The sequence below is a fragment of the Hibiscus syriacus genome, unplaced genomic scaffold (genome assembly GCF_006381635.1).
Source record: "Hibiscus syriacus cultivar Baekdansim isolate YM2019G1 unplaced genomic scaffold, ASM638163v2 tig00110221_pilon, whole genome shotgun sequence".
NCBI classification, from domain to species: domain Eukaryota; kingdom Viridiplantae; phylum Streptophyta; class Magnoliopsida; order Malvales; family Malvaceae; genus Hibiscus; species Hibiscus syriacus.
The window spans coordinates 2429078-2441834 of record NW_024062635.1 but is presented as its reverse complement, the minus strand read 5'-3'; the positions used below and the strand labels follow the sequence as shown (position 1 = coordinate 2441834).

The 12757-nt window shown below is 36.8% G+C and overlaps 1 pseudogene; it reads right to left on the bottom strand.

Annotated features, from left to right (window-relative positions):
* Positions 1–6966: 6966 nt before the first annotated feature.
* Positions 6967–9541, bottom strand: LOC120114316 (annotated as a pseudogene).
* Positions 9542–12757: the final 3216 nt, after the last annotated feature.

Sequence of the window (12757 nt, the reverse complement as noted above, 5' to 3'; positions counted from 1 at the left end):
CTAGTTGACCGATGTTGGCATCGATATGATGAAGAATTTACCTGTGTGACATTTGATAGTTATTCTCAATCCAAAGAAAGTTCAGCGAATATGCGTTATACTTCTGGTAAAGGAAGTCAGAGTTGTGACTGCTACTCTAAAGGATATTTGGATGCTTCTCCTAATACTCAGCCACAGGTAAATTTTGTTACTACAGTTGCTGATCGGTGGGTGGTGGACTCAGACTCAACACATCATGTCACCCCTGATGCATCTAATATGGTGAATCAATATGAGTTTCTTGGACCAAGTAAACTCATTGTAGGTAATTGAGTATCACTTGATATTGATATGGTTGGCAGGTCTATTATGCCTTCTGATTCTCGTGTATTATTGCTAAATGACTTGTTATATGTCCCTTAAATAACCAAAAACCTTCTCTTGGTCTCTAAGCTAGCTAGGGACAACAATATTTTTCTTAAGTTTCATGCCAAGAAGTGTTATGTGCGTGATGAGACTACTGGACAAATCTTGTAGAGTGGTGAAGAAGCATATGGTTTATATTCCTTTATGAAGAATTGTGCAGCAGTAAAGGGAGATGTCAATGTTGCTTCAAGGTCCTTGCCAGTTGATGAGTTATGGCATAGGCGATTGGGTCATCCTTCATTTGACACATTGAATAAAATAGCGAAACTTGTTGATTTAAAGCTTTCTTTCGATGTAAACAAAATGTGTTATGTCTGTCATATAGGCAAGAGTCACAAACTATCGTTTGTTCAATCTACTACTGAATATAATGCTCCTTTTCAGCTTGTTCATGCTTACTTGTTGGGACCTCCTCATGTTTCTTCTAATGGCTTTCGATATTATATGTCATTTGTTGATGCTTTCACTCGACACACATGGCTTAATTTGCTTCGTACAAAGTCTCAAGCCATTGTAGCTTTTCAGTTATTTCAGAAAATGGTAAACACACAGTTTGGACTCTCTATCAAAACAGTCCAAAGTGAATGGGACGGGGAGTTTCAAACATTCACTGATATCTTGGCCAAGTCTGGCATTGTTTATCGACTGACATTCCCTCATACATCCGAGAAAAATGGTGTGGTTGAAGGAAGACATCGACTCTTAATTGAATTGACTCTTGTTCTTTTAGCTCAAGCTTCGATGCATATACAGTTGTGGTCTTATGCCACTGTTATTGTGGTTAGTCTTACTAACAAACTGCCAACAAAGGTGCTACAAGGACTTTCTCCTTTTGAGAAGTTGTTTGGAAATGAACCAGATTACAAAGCACTCAAGGTTTTTAAGTGTCCTTGTTTTCCCCATATTCAACTGTTTTAGAAACACAAGTTGGATTTTCGATCTCAACCTTGCACTTATTTGGGTGTTAGCCTTCAGCACAAAGGGTTTCAATGTTTGGCTTGTGATGGACGAGTTTACATATCGAGGCATGTGGTGTTTAATGAATGAGTGTTTCCCTTTGAAGAAAAGAGCAGCAACACAGTTCTTCCTGAAAAAAGCACGTGTTGTTCTCAGAAGCTTGAAATTGTTTCAAATATCAAGCAACTTGATAATGTACAAGGTGGCATAAATCCCAATCTTCATGGAACCCCGAGAAGCATGTCATAAAACTATGAGGGCAGTGTAAATATGTATGAAGAACCTGATTTGCATGATGGTATGTGTGATAGCCCTGATTTGCATGATACTAGTGGTGGCAACTTTAATCAACATTCAGAACAACCAAATAATGTTAAACCATGTTCTGATGGGGTAGGTACTACTGAAATATCAGGAGTACGTGGTGATACCAGTAGTCATGATCAACCTGTGGTACAGGTACTCAGTCAAAACACTGGAATACATCAGATACAAAATATTCATCCAATGTTGACAAGGATTAAATGTGGCATTTTCAAACCAAAAGCGTTCTCAAGTCATTTTGATGATGATATTCCTACCAGCGTTCAGGAAGCACTACAATCTTCAGAATGGAACAATACAGTTCAGGATGAAGTTGATGCATTACAGAAGAATTAGACTTGGTCATTGGTCAAGCTCCCGCCTGGAAAAACAACAGTTGGTTGTAAATGGCTGTTTAAACTAAAATGCAACCCTGATGGCTCCATTCATCGACATAAGGCTCGATTAGTGGCCAAAGGGTTCACTCGAGTCCTTGGATATGACTTTTGTGATACATTTAGTCCAGTGGTTAAATTCTCTACATTGAATGTTGTCCTTACTTTAGCAGTATCTAATGCGTGGGAGTTGAGGCATATAGATATAAATAATGCCTTCCTCAATGGTGATCTTAAAGAGGATGTTTTTATGCAACAACCACCGTGCTTAGAACAGATAGCTGATGATGGCTCCCCCTTGGTGTGCAAACTACAGAAGGCTTTGTATGGGCTAAAGCAACCACCTCACAACTGGCCCTCCAAACTAAAAGAAGTGTTGTTAGAAATAGGGTTTCAAGTCTCTAGAGTAGATTCATCTCTATTTTTTAAAGACAATGATGTTGATAGAGTGTACATGTTAGTTTATGTAATGACATACTGATCACATGAGGGTCCTCGCATGGAATTAATACAGTTGTTGCTATGTTACAAGGAAAGTTTTCTCTCAAGGATTTCGGAACGTTGATTTACTTCCTAGGGATTGAAGTATTACGGGGTGACATGTCGCTTGTGCTTAGTCAAAAGAAGTTTGCATTAGAGTTACTAGAAAAGGCTGGTATGAAAATCGCAGCTTTGTGTTCTACATCTATGACTCTGTCTTGCAAACTGACTCATGAGGAATGAGAACTACTGGAGGATGCAAGTGAATATAGGAGCAATGTTGGCTCGTTACTTTATCTATGTCACACTCGGCCTAATTTGTCGTTGAGTGTTGGGAAAGTTGCTCAGTTCATGCATGCACCGCGAGTGACTCATCTTGTTGTGTAAAGAGGATTCTTAGGTATCTAGCAGGAATTATGAATTATGGGTTGTTATTCTCGTCAACTGACAATAGAATGTTGGTCTCAGCCTTTGCAGATGCAGACTGGGATGCAAATCTGGATTATCGAAGGTCAATATCAGGATATGGTGTGTTTATTGGTAAATTCCTTGTTGCGTGAAGCTCGAAGAAGCAAAGGTCAGTGTCTAGGTCAACTATGGAAGCTGAGTACAAAAGCATTTTTGATGCTGCAGCTAAGGTTACATGGATTAGAACGTTGTTAACTGATCTTGGTGTTCAACAACATGGAAAATCGGTGGTCTGGTGTGACAACACGAGTGCAGTGGCTATGAGTGCTAACCCCATATATCATGCACAATCCAAACATGTTGAGTTGGATGTTCATTTTGTAAGGGAAAATGTGGCAGCTGGGCAACTTTGTGTCAATTACGTCCCAGCTGCACATCAAATAGCTGATGGGTTTACCAAACCACGGTCGAAAGGAGGCATTTGAGGAATTTCGCGACAAAGTATGTGTTGTGCTGAGATGAAGGAAGGAAGGAAGGTGAAGATGCAGGGAGAATATTAGAGGTGTATGTAATGTGTGTGTAAGTTGAGTCAGCAACAGTTAAGGAGTTGTTAAGCTGTTAAAGGTGTTTAGATAGGTTGTTAGTATTAACTGCTTGTAAAGTTGTGTATTAATACCTTGCAGGTATGCAGCATGAAAAGTACCTTTCCTTTAATGAATACACTGATGTTTTGGTAAAGAGATAGTAGCTCAATAGGTTTTGGAACGACATTTGGATCCCTAATTTGAATTGGAGCCTCTTGAACAATCTTCTTAACCCCATGGCTGTTCTCCACGTTCAAAATATCCCAACTCCAGCTTTGAATCCGGGCCATAATCATCTGATTTGTTTTGGTAAAATCAGCTTTTCTTCAAATTTCCAGTAATGATTGGAGCCCTAAAAACTCAACCTGGAATTCTTTTTGGCATCTTCAAGTTCCTAAAAGAATAAAGTATTTCATCTGGCTTGTTTACCATGATATATTATTGACTAATGTCAATCGTTTTAATAGAAATGTCGCAGGTACCCTTCATGTGATATCTGTGGACTCAACAATGAAAGCTCACGCCATATTCTTAGAGACCGTAATGAATCAAGGTCTATTTGGTCTTCTCTCTTATCACCCCTGGAAGCAGCTAACTTCTTTAGCCTCAACTTAGAAGATTGAATGCAATAGAATGTTGGCTCGAGGCACCTTCTTCCAGGAACTTCCATCCCTTGGAAAATAGCTTTTGCTTCGTTGACTTGGTCCCTTTGAAAATATCGTAACTCATATATCTTCAATGGAGATGGTCCCTCTAATGCAAAGCTCTATCAAACAAGCATGATGTGGGCAAATTACTACACAACTGTTCCTCTGTCGTGCAACCAAACTTTTTCCCATTGCGAGATCGTACAATGGCTTCCTGCCTCCAATTACTGGTTTATCCTTAACTCCGACGGAGCCCTAGACTTTACCTCCTCTATCGGTTCTTCTGTTGGTGTCATCAGGAATAGTGGTGGTGCCTAATTGATTGGTTACCACAGATATATGTGTTTCTCTAATGTCCTTCATTCTGAATTATAGGGCATCTTTGATGGTCTTTGCTTTGCCTGGGATCTGGATGCAAGAAAATACAATGCAAAAGTCGATAGTGCCGATGCTCATAGACTGATCACTTCATCCTCAGCCCACTCTTCTCAACTTGCTCTCATTCGCATGATTGTTGATCTCACCTGTCGCCCACGGATCGTGAATCTCACACTCATCTATCGAGAGGCTAACGTTGTAGCCGATCACCTCGCTTAACTTACCATCAACACCGATGGCTCCATGCACGTGTTCCTCGATACTCTGACTTCAGTTACTAGTCTTCTTTGTCAAGAATCCCCCTTTATCTAAGGAATATTGCAAATAATATATAATTGGCTCAGCCTCTTTTCTATTTAAAAAAAAAACAGAGATTATGTCCAAAATAAATGGATGGTGGTCTTTTTAATTATTCGTAAAAGAGAAATATCATTTTTAAAATTGGATAATTCTTTTTATAAAAAAAATAAAAATCAATGTAAATATATATTTTTTTGTTTTCAAGCAATTCACTTGACTAATAAATCTACAATTCATCTTTTAATTCAAAAGATCGTTGATTAAATTTAAATTCGTATTACTAAATTTGAAAAGTGTAAAGTATATAAATAGTCCTCAAACTTTTAGAGTGTTTGTATTTTGGTCACCCAACTTTTGAAATTTGCAATATAGTCATTGAACATTTAGTTTATTGTCATTTCGGTCCCTACTATTACCTCCCGTTAATTTTCGCTGATGTGTCACTTGACCCCGTTAACTAATCTCCCTTCTTTTTCTTCTACAGGTTAATTTTTCTTCTTCTTCTCCACGTTATTTCTTCTTCTTCTTCTAAAATCAATAAACTACTATTTATATGGCAACCCTCTTTCAGTTTTTCCCCAGTGGATAATGACTGAGATGCTCGCTTACTTCCAGCCAGATCAACAAAACTTTGCACTCAGATAACATCTTTGCATGACTTAACAATTTCAGTAGAGCTACTTTGTTAACTGAATTGCAAAGGTGAAAATAAATTCCACGAGCCATACCACACTAGCTGCAAGGGATGTTGAATTTTCTTTTCCTAGAAACTCAAGAGCAGAGCTTTCAATTGTCTACAAAAGTTAGAACTCATATTAAGTATGTTAAAAAGGGAAGGGGAAAAAACTCAGCATCGGTACACATAAGCTATTTTCAATTAAATGTTCAAGCAAAGAAAGAAAGCATACCAATCTCATAATTTGATGAGATCTGGAGCTTCTCTCATTCAATGAGGTCTCTCTTATCTTTCTTTGAGCTGAAACAATGCAATACATTAAAAAAAATTAGTGACTCCTTCAAATGCTTTACCATCACATATGGCTAGGTGTTCTTTCAAATGGCTCCAGTCCCTTAGCACTTCCTCCGTGACTTTTTCCATAGTGGTTCCTCTCTGATGATAATAACTTGTTAAATCAAATATAACTCGATAAACTGAAAGTAATATGGATGATAGTATTCATCTCAGTATCATCACGCAACCTAAGTTGACTATTTTCTGAATTTATGAGGTCCCTATAGCTAATTGGTTCATTGTATATCTCAATTGCTGAGAACTTCAAAACAAATGCTCTCTCCTTGTGCTACAAGGATGATATCCGTATTATACAAATAAAAACTTTAAAATAAAGATATTGGAAAAGTGGAACTAATTGGAGTTAAACTTTCATTACTTTGTTTATGTAATCAAATATATCTGCAACTGCATACTCAGTTATTCCAGTCATGGTGTATGTCTTCCCACTGCTAGTTTGCCCATACGCAAAAATACTAGTTGTGGAACATAAGGAGGAGGAGGAAGGGAAAAAAATATAACCTAGAGAAGAAGAAAGGGGTGGGTTAACGGGGGGGTTAAGTGTCATGTCAGAAAAATATAACAGAGGTAACGGAAGGGACCAAAATGAAAACGAATTAAAAGTTCGATGACTGTATTATAAGTTTCGAAAGTTGGGTGACCAAAATGCAAGCGCTTTCAAAATTTAGGGACTATTTATAAATTTGCCCCTTTCAAAATTGATAGAGCATTTATTTAAAAATATGAAATTTAGATATTTTGTGGATGCTTCAATCTTGTCTTAATTGATTGTCAAATTCAACTGTAATATAGTCTTAAGCATAAACCTCTGAAATTATATTTTTTAAAGAGAATATTTTTTATAAAAATAAAAGATGATTTTATAAGTATTCGACCATCACTTACTATAAAATGATCGTCGATTATTATATTCTTTATACATTTTGATAAGAAAAATATTTTCAAATCAGAAAACGATTTCAACAAATATTGAACGAGTAAATAAGTCAAATTATGCTAAATTAAAGTAGAAGGATAAAATCCCAAATTTGAGAAAAGTAGAGGGATCAAAATTTGAATCAGACTTCTAAATTATATAAAGAATAGGAAAAAGTGAAATCTATTGATGTTTTAAAAGCTCAATACATGGATTGTACAGTGACGAAGAAATGAATTAAATGACAACATTATATTAACAAAAACAATCTAGTTAAAGTTCTGGTTCCATTGCACTGTATATCAGGTTTCAGCACAACTTGTTGACGCCGGAAGGTGGTGGAGATTCAGTCAATTTGGGGAAGAACTGTTCCCTTTCGGCCGAGACATGAAGACGTGCCAACACCTTAACCACTGACGCCCAAGCAACAGGAGCATAACAAAACGCATAGCCGAAAACAACTAAAGCTCTCACAACTCCATTATTGTACCAAGGATATGCCATGACCAGAAGAGAGCCGAAAATCCCAATCAATGGAACAAAAACATGAATGGCATGCAGCATGAATGAGTTGATTGCTACGGATGAAAGAGCGATGGAACCGAGGAAATACAGTCCCCATCCTACTAGTGGATGGATTGTGCGAGGAATAATGGCGAAGGGAACTACATATGCCGGGAGAATTGACCAGATTGCTATCAACTTTATGGCACTTTGGATCAACGGTGTGGTTTTGTCCGAGTTTTTGTAGTATAGTTTAGAGATGGTGGGACGCACTACGTGTGTCATGACTATTATTCCGAGGAAGATGATCGATTGGATTATTACAATCGGCATCTCAGCCGCATAGCCTAGAGTTTGACGACTAGTTTCATGCCACTCAATGCCCAAAGGCAAGACGGGCCAAGACCACCAATACCATGGCTTCAACCATAGTGCACCAGGGAAAGTGATCACGCTGTTACGTCCACATGGTACTCTCCACCGAAGTCTAAGATCTGTTGGCCAGCAGAAGAAACAAAACATTGTTTGAGGTTAGATTTGCAGCTCAATTCATTACAAGATTTATAAATATCACCACGGATTTACCTCACAGTAATAAGATGCATCCATTTGGTATCCCAGAGGAAGTCTGTATTGTCCATCGAGGTTGGAGCCATAAAGGTGGGTGAAACATTGGCTGGTCGAGCAAGTCGGGGAAGTAAGCACCAATGAATCCCTGGTCCGCACCGTCAGGGTTTTCTTTACCAGTTTCCAGTGAATGAATCATGTCTTTGAATACCTCTTGTGATGGCTGCAACACAAAGAGGCCGGTATGAAAGATGCAGGGGTTGATGAAGACGGCACAAAACTGCCCACATTGGAACAATTCATCGGTTTTCTGCAGAAAAAGATTATCGGCGTCTAACATGACAACTCTCTCATAGTCCACCAAACTCCAAGCATATAGTTTATTCAGTGTCAATTTGAATCTCATTTGTTGAAGGGTTATTAATGTTCTCCACCCTCACCACCTTTGCTCCATCTTCCTCTTCCCTGTGCCACGCAAAACACGACATGTCAAACTCATCTCCGTTTCATTAAAATAAGGAATATTATAGTCTTTGAACATCATGCTTTTCGAAAGTATCAAAGCAAAGGACATGTTCTTAAAGCGGTTTTGCATCAAACAAGCTACTCTGACATGCTGTTTGCTTGACCAATACAATACCCGAGACCATGTCTTGAGGTGATTTAAATGGTATAATATCGTGGGTCCACTAGAAATAAAATTAGACCGAATGCGTCATCCGCATAAAATTATAATGATCTTTCTTTTTTATATAGTATCTGTATCGTACGTGCTCAACTCTTACCGGTAGTTGACCCTGCAAAGGCGAACCTTTTCTGCAAGTTTAACACGTAGTTGAGCAAGTAACGTCACACTCTCACTATCCTAAGGAAGCCATACGATAACGAAATAATATCTATTTTAACTTCTTCCTCATTTAAATCGTCCATCGCATTATTATTTTTTTCTAATATTAAGTTACTTATATTTAATTGTTAAAGATAATATATTAATAGAGCATAGATATTTTTTTCTGCTTACCAACAACAACATACCCTTTTGTTTTCCATTTGTATTAATTAGTAATTGCATTTAAGGTAATTAATGTAGAAAATATGGACGTTACAACTTGGACCAGAAAGTTTCGTCTATTCTAGTGCTTGTGCTTGTGCTTGGCTAACTAATCTTGGCTGACTAATCTTCATTATGATTAAGGGTAAAAGTAAAGTTTTATGTTAGAGACTAATTTTTAAAATTTTAGACGAGAGTAAATTTATACAAATCTAAGGAATAAAAATTATATATAAAATATATGATACTTTAAAATTTTAAAAGAGATATCTAATTCTGAATATAAAACCTGTATAATATTTATTTAAAAGGACAAAAACATTTAAAGGAAATAAAAAGAAGAATAAGGAGAAAGTGTTATCGGATTCTTACAAGGCACGAACCCAGCGGAGGGGAACGTCGAGGGAGGCAATGACTACGAGGTCAGCGTCTACTTGGAGCTTAACAAGGGATTTGATCAAGACACGTGTCGCAACGTAGAACTCGTAATCTCTCGGCGTCCCCATGTACATCATCGTCGCATAAGCGTTCCGGTGCTCCTTCTTTAGTTTAACCCCGTAAAGCGCTGTCGTTTCCACGGCCGCCATCAACACCAGCAAGACTAAAAAAATGTAACAACATAGTTTCGTCTCTCTCTCTCTCTTTCTTTTTTCCCCTTATCTGAGAAAACAATAACAAAAGAAAACTCCGAAAAGTAAAGAATCAGCAGTGGCTTTCGAAATTTCGGGAGTCTTCTAGCTTTCCAAAGCATATAGATAGGAGGGAATGTAAGGTTATTTGACTAAACTGACACGCCTTTAACTCATATTTATTTTTTTTGGTATCGTTTAATATATATTTTTTGAAATGGCACTCTTTCGACTGAGCTGGCGAAAGACGCGTCTTTGGGGACGCGCTTTACTCGTGTTTTCGCTGAGTTGGATGCTACGTGTGGAAGGCGCATCCCCGGAGACGCGCCTTTCGCCAGCTCGACTGTCACGTATTTTGTTTAATAATAAATATTTTATTTTTATTATTATTATAAATTAATAATATATTATGTAAAGTGTTTCGATTATAATATAAGAATTATCAAATGTATTTTGTTAATGTGTGTTAAAGGTGGAGTGAATTATCTACATTAATATGATGATATAACAATATATGAAAACCAGTTTTGACTTTATTGTAGTTGTCATAACCATTTTTAGGTAAAACAATTAAATATTATTTTTTAAAAACAATTATGACTTTAATTTGGAAAAAATGGGTGATTTTGAATTGATTTGAATAAAATTAAAAAGAGTCGCCATCAACCTTTGGGTTAGGTAGGTCGAATACCTAAAAACGTCTTTTAAAACAATTTTAAGAAAAATCATTTTTTAAGACAAGATTCGGTCTGCGTTACCAAAGATTCATTTAAATGGATTCGGGAGTCGGTTACGTGCGGGGAAGGGTAAACACCCCCACAACGCCCAAAAATTGGTACTGTGTCGCTTACACATCGTTGTAAATGGTGGAAATTATAGATTAAATATAAAGTTAATTTATGATCCATTTATTCGATAAGAAAATCCTTTAACTCGATAAGAAATCTTGAAATTTGCAATCCTCCATCGGGAAAGCTATTTCAACTATTTCTCTTTTGTAAAAGAATATTCTCCCATTGATTGTAAAAAATTACGAATCAAATATAACTAAAAACGATGTTTACACACGAGTAAATTGATTAACTAAAAACGTGAATTGAATACAAATTAAAAAATTTGAAATTTACATTCTCATAAAATAAAATAAATTGTCACTTAAAATAACACACATTGCATCGTTTGAACAAATTAATTAGCAAAATATACTCGACTTATTTCAAGTTTCTATGTTGTTAAAATGCCGTACCGGATCACACCACTTCGATCAAGTGGTACTTTCCACGCCCATTCTACACATACGTGTTCTTGAAAATATAATCGAATATTTCATACATAGATAAAAATATAATGAAAATAAATGTAATTGGAAATACAAAAATAAAATATTCACATTACTAAAAACATTATTTACATAATACAAATAACCGAGTAACGAGTACAATAAAATCATACCTAAATGACTAAAATAAATATATAGATCTAAACACAAATATAAATAATCACATTTGATTTTAAGGTACCAAAATAAAAAATAATAAAAACCTAAAGGAATAAATAACAAAAAACAAATAATCCAGGGCCAAGAACAAAATATTAAACAGTATGCAAATTATACACAAATAAGATTAGGACCAAGATGAAATAATAGAAACTTAAAAGGCTAAACAATATATAAATAAAGAAGAGCCCAGATAGCAAACATTAAATAATACATGAACCAGAAATATAAATAACCCATAAATAATGCTTAGGACTAGATTGCATTAAAATATAAACATGCAGGCTGAATAAAAAATTAAACCAAAAGTAAAACAGTGACCAAAATGAAAGATTTACAAATGTTGCTGTCAAATTCGAACATAAAAAAAAATAACATATGATCAGTGACTAAAATGTAAGATACATAAATATCATATCCAAATTCGAACGTTCACAAAAAATAAGCAATACACAAAAACCCGTGACTGAATTGAAATAATTATAAATATTGGGACCAAAGTCAAATATAACCAGAATAGCATAACAAGTAATAGCAGGACTAAAATGCAAGGAAGGAAAAACAAAGGCTCGAAATCAAATAATATATAACTTCATTATATGACTTAATAATTATATTACAAAGCGCGGGGGACTAAACGTGTAGTTAACCCAAGTGATGAAATTACAGATCGGTCCCCATTGAAACTACGTCGTTTCGTGGGAGATGTATAACCCTAAGCCCAAAGCTTTCTCATCTCATATTTCTCATTTGCTTCCTGAGCCCCCAAAAAAAAGAAAAGAAGAAAGGAGAGAGTTCTGAACTCTCTCCCCGAACCCATCGAACAGCCGCCGCTCCACGGCGTTTCCAGCGGCGGTCGGCTCTTAAAACAAACACCCATAAACCCTAAGTTCCTCTCTTCCTTCTTTCTCTTTTGAAAACCTAAAGCTCTTCCCCTTCCCACAACCAACTTGAACCCGAACCCCCCCCCCAAAGGTGGGAATTTACCTTCGAAGATGGCCCAGTTCCTCCGATGAAGCAACAGTGACCCGTTCTTGGTAAGTTTTGGCTCTCTCTCTTTTCTATTTCTTTTTTTTTTACCCCCCGAATGTCCTCCCCCTTTTTTCTGATCTCTTTGCTTGATTTATGGTCGATTTTGCTTCGTTTGGTGAGATGATGATGTCTAGAATAGGGGTAAGGGTCTCTGACCTTGGTAGGGACAAATTTCCCGATTTATCGGGATTTAGGTATTTTTAATTTAGGGTTTGGATATATATTTTTTTTTACTGATTTGGGTGATTTGGGACTGATGGGGTTGCTGTTTGATTGATTTTTCACTGTAGATGACGATGGTGGTGGGAACGGCGGCTGGACCATCGGAGTGGGCGAAACAGTGACGGCGGCGCGGCTGTTCATTTGCTGCTGGCGGCGGCGGCGGCTGGATGATGATATGATTAGGGTTTAAAACCCTAATTACTTGGGCCAGATCCAGGCCTGGTTTGGGTATTGGGCCTGAACCGGGTCTGGGCTCCAAGTCTTGTAATTCTGGTCGGGTTTGGTATCTGATGGCTTCGGGTTTGAGCCTGCAAAAATTTGTAATAATAATAATAATAAAATAATAAGATGACGATAAATAATAATAATAATAATAATAATAATAATAAATAACGAAAAAACCCGGACAAAAACGGGTGTCTACAGCTGCCCCTCTTTGCACATTCTT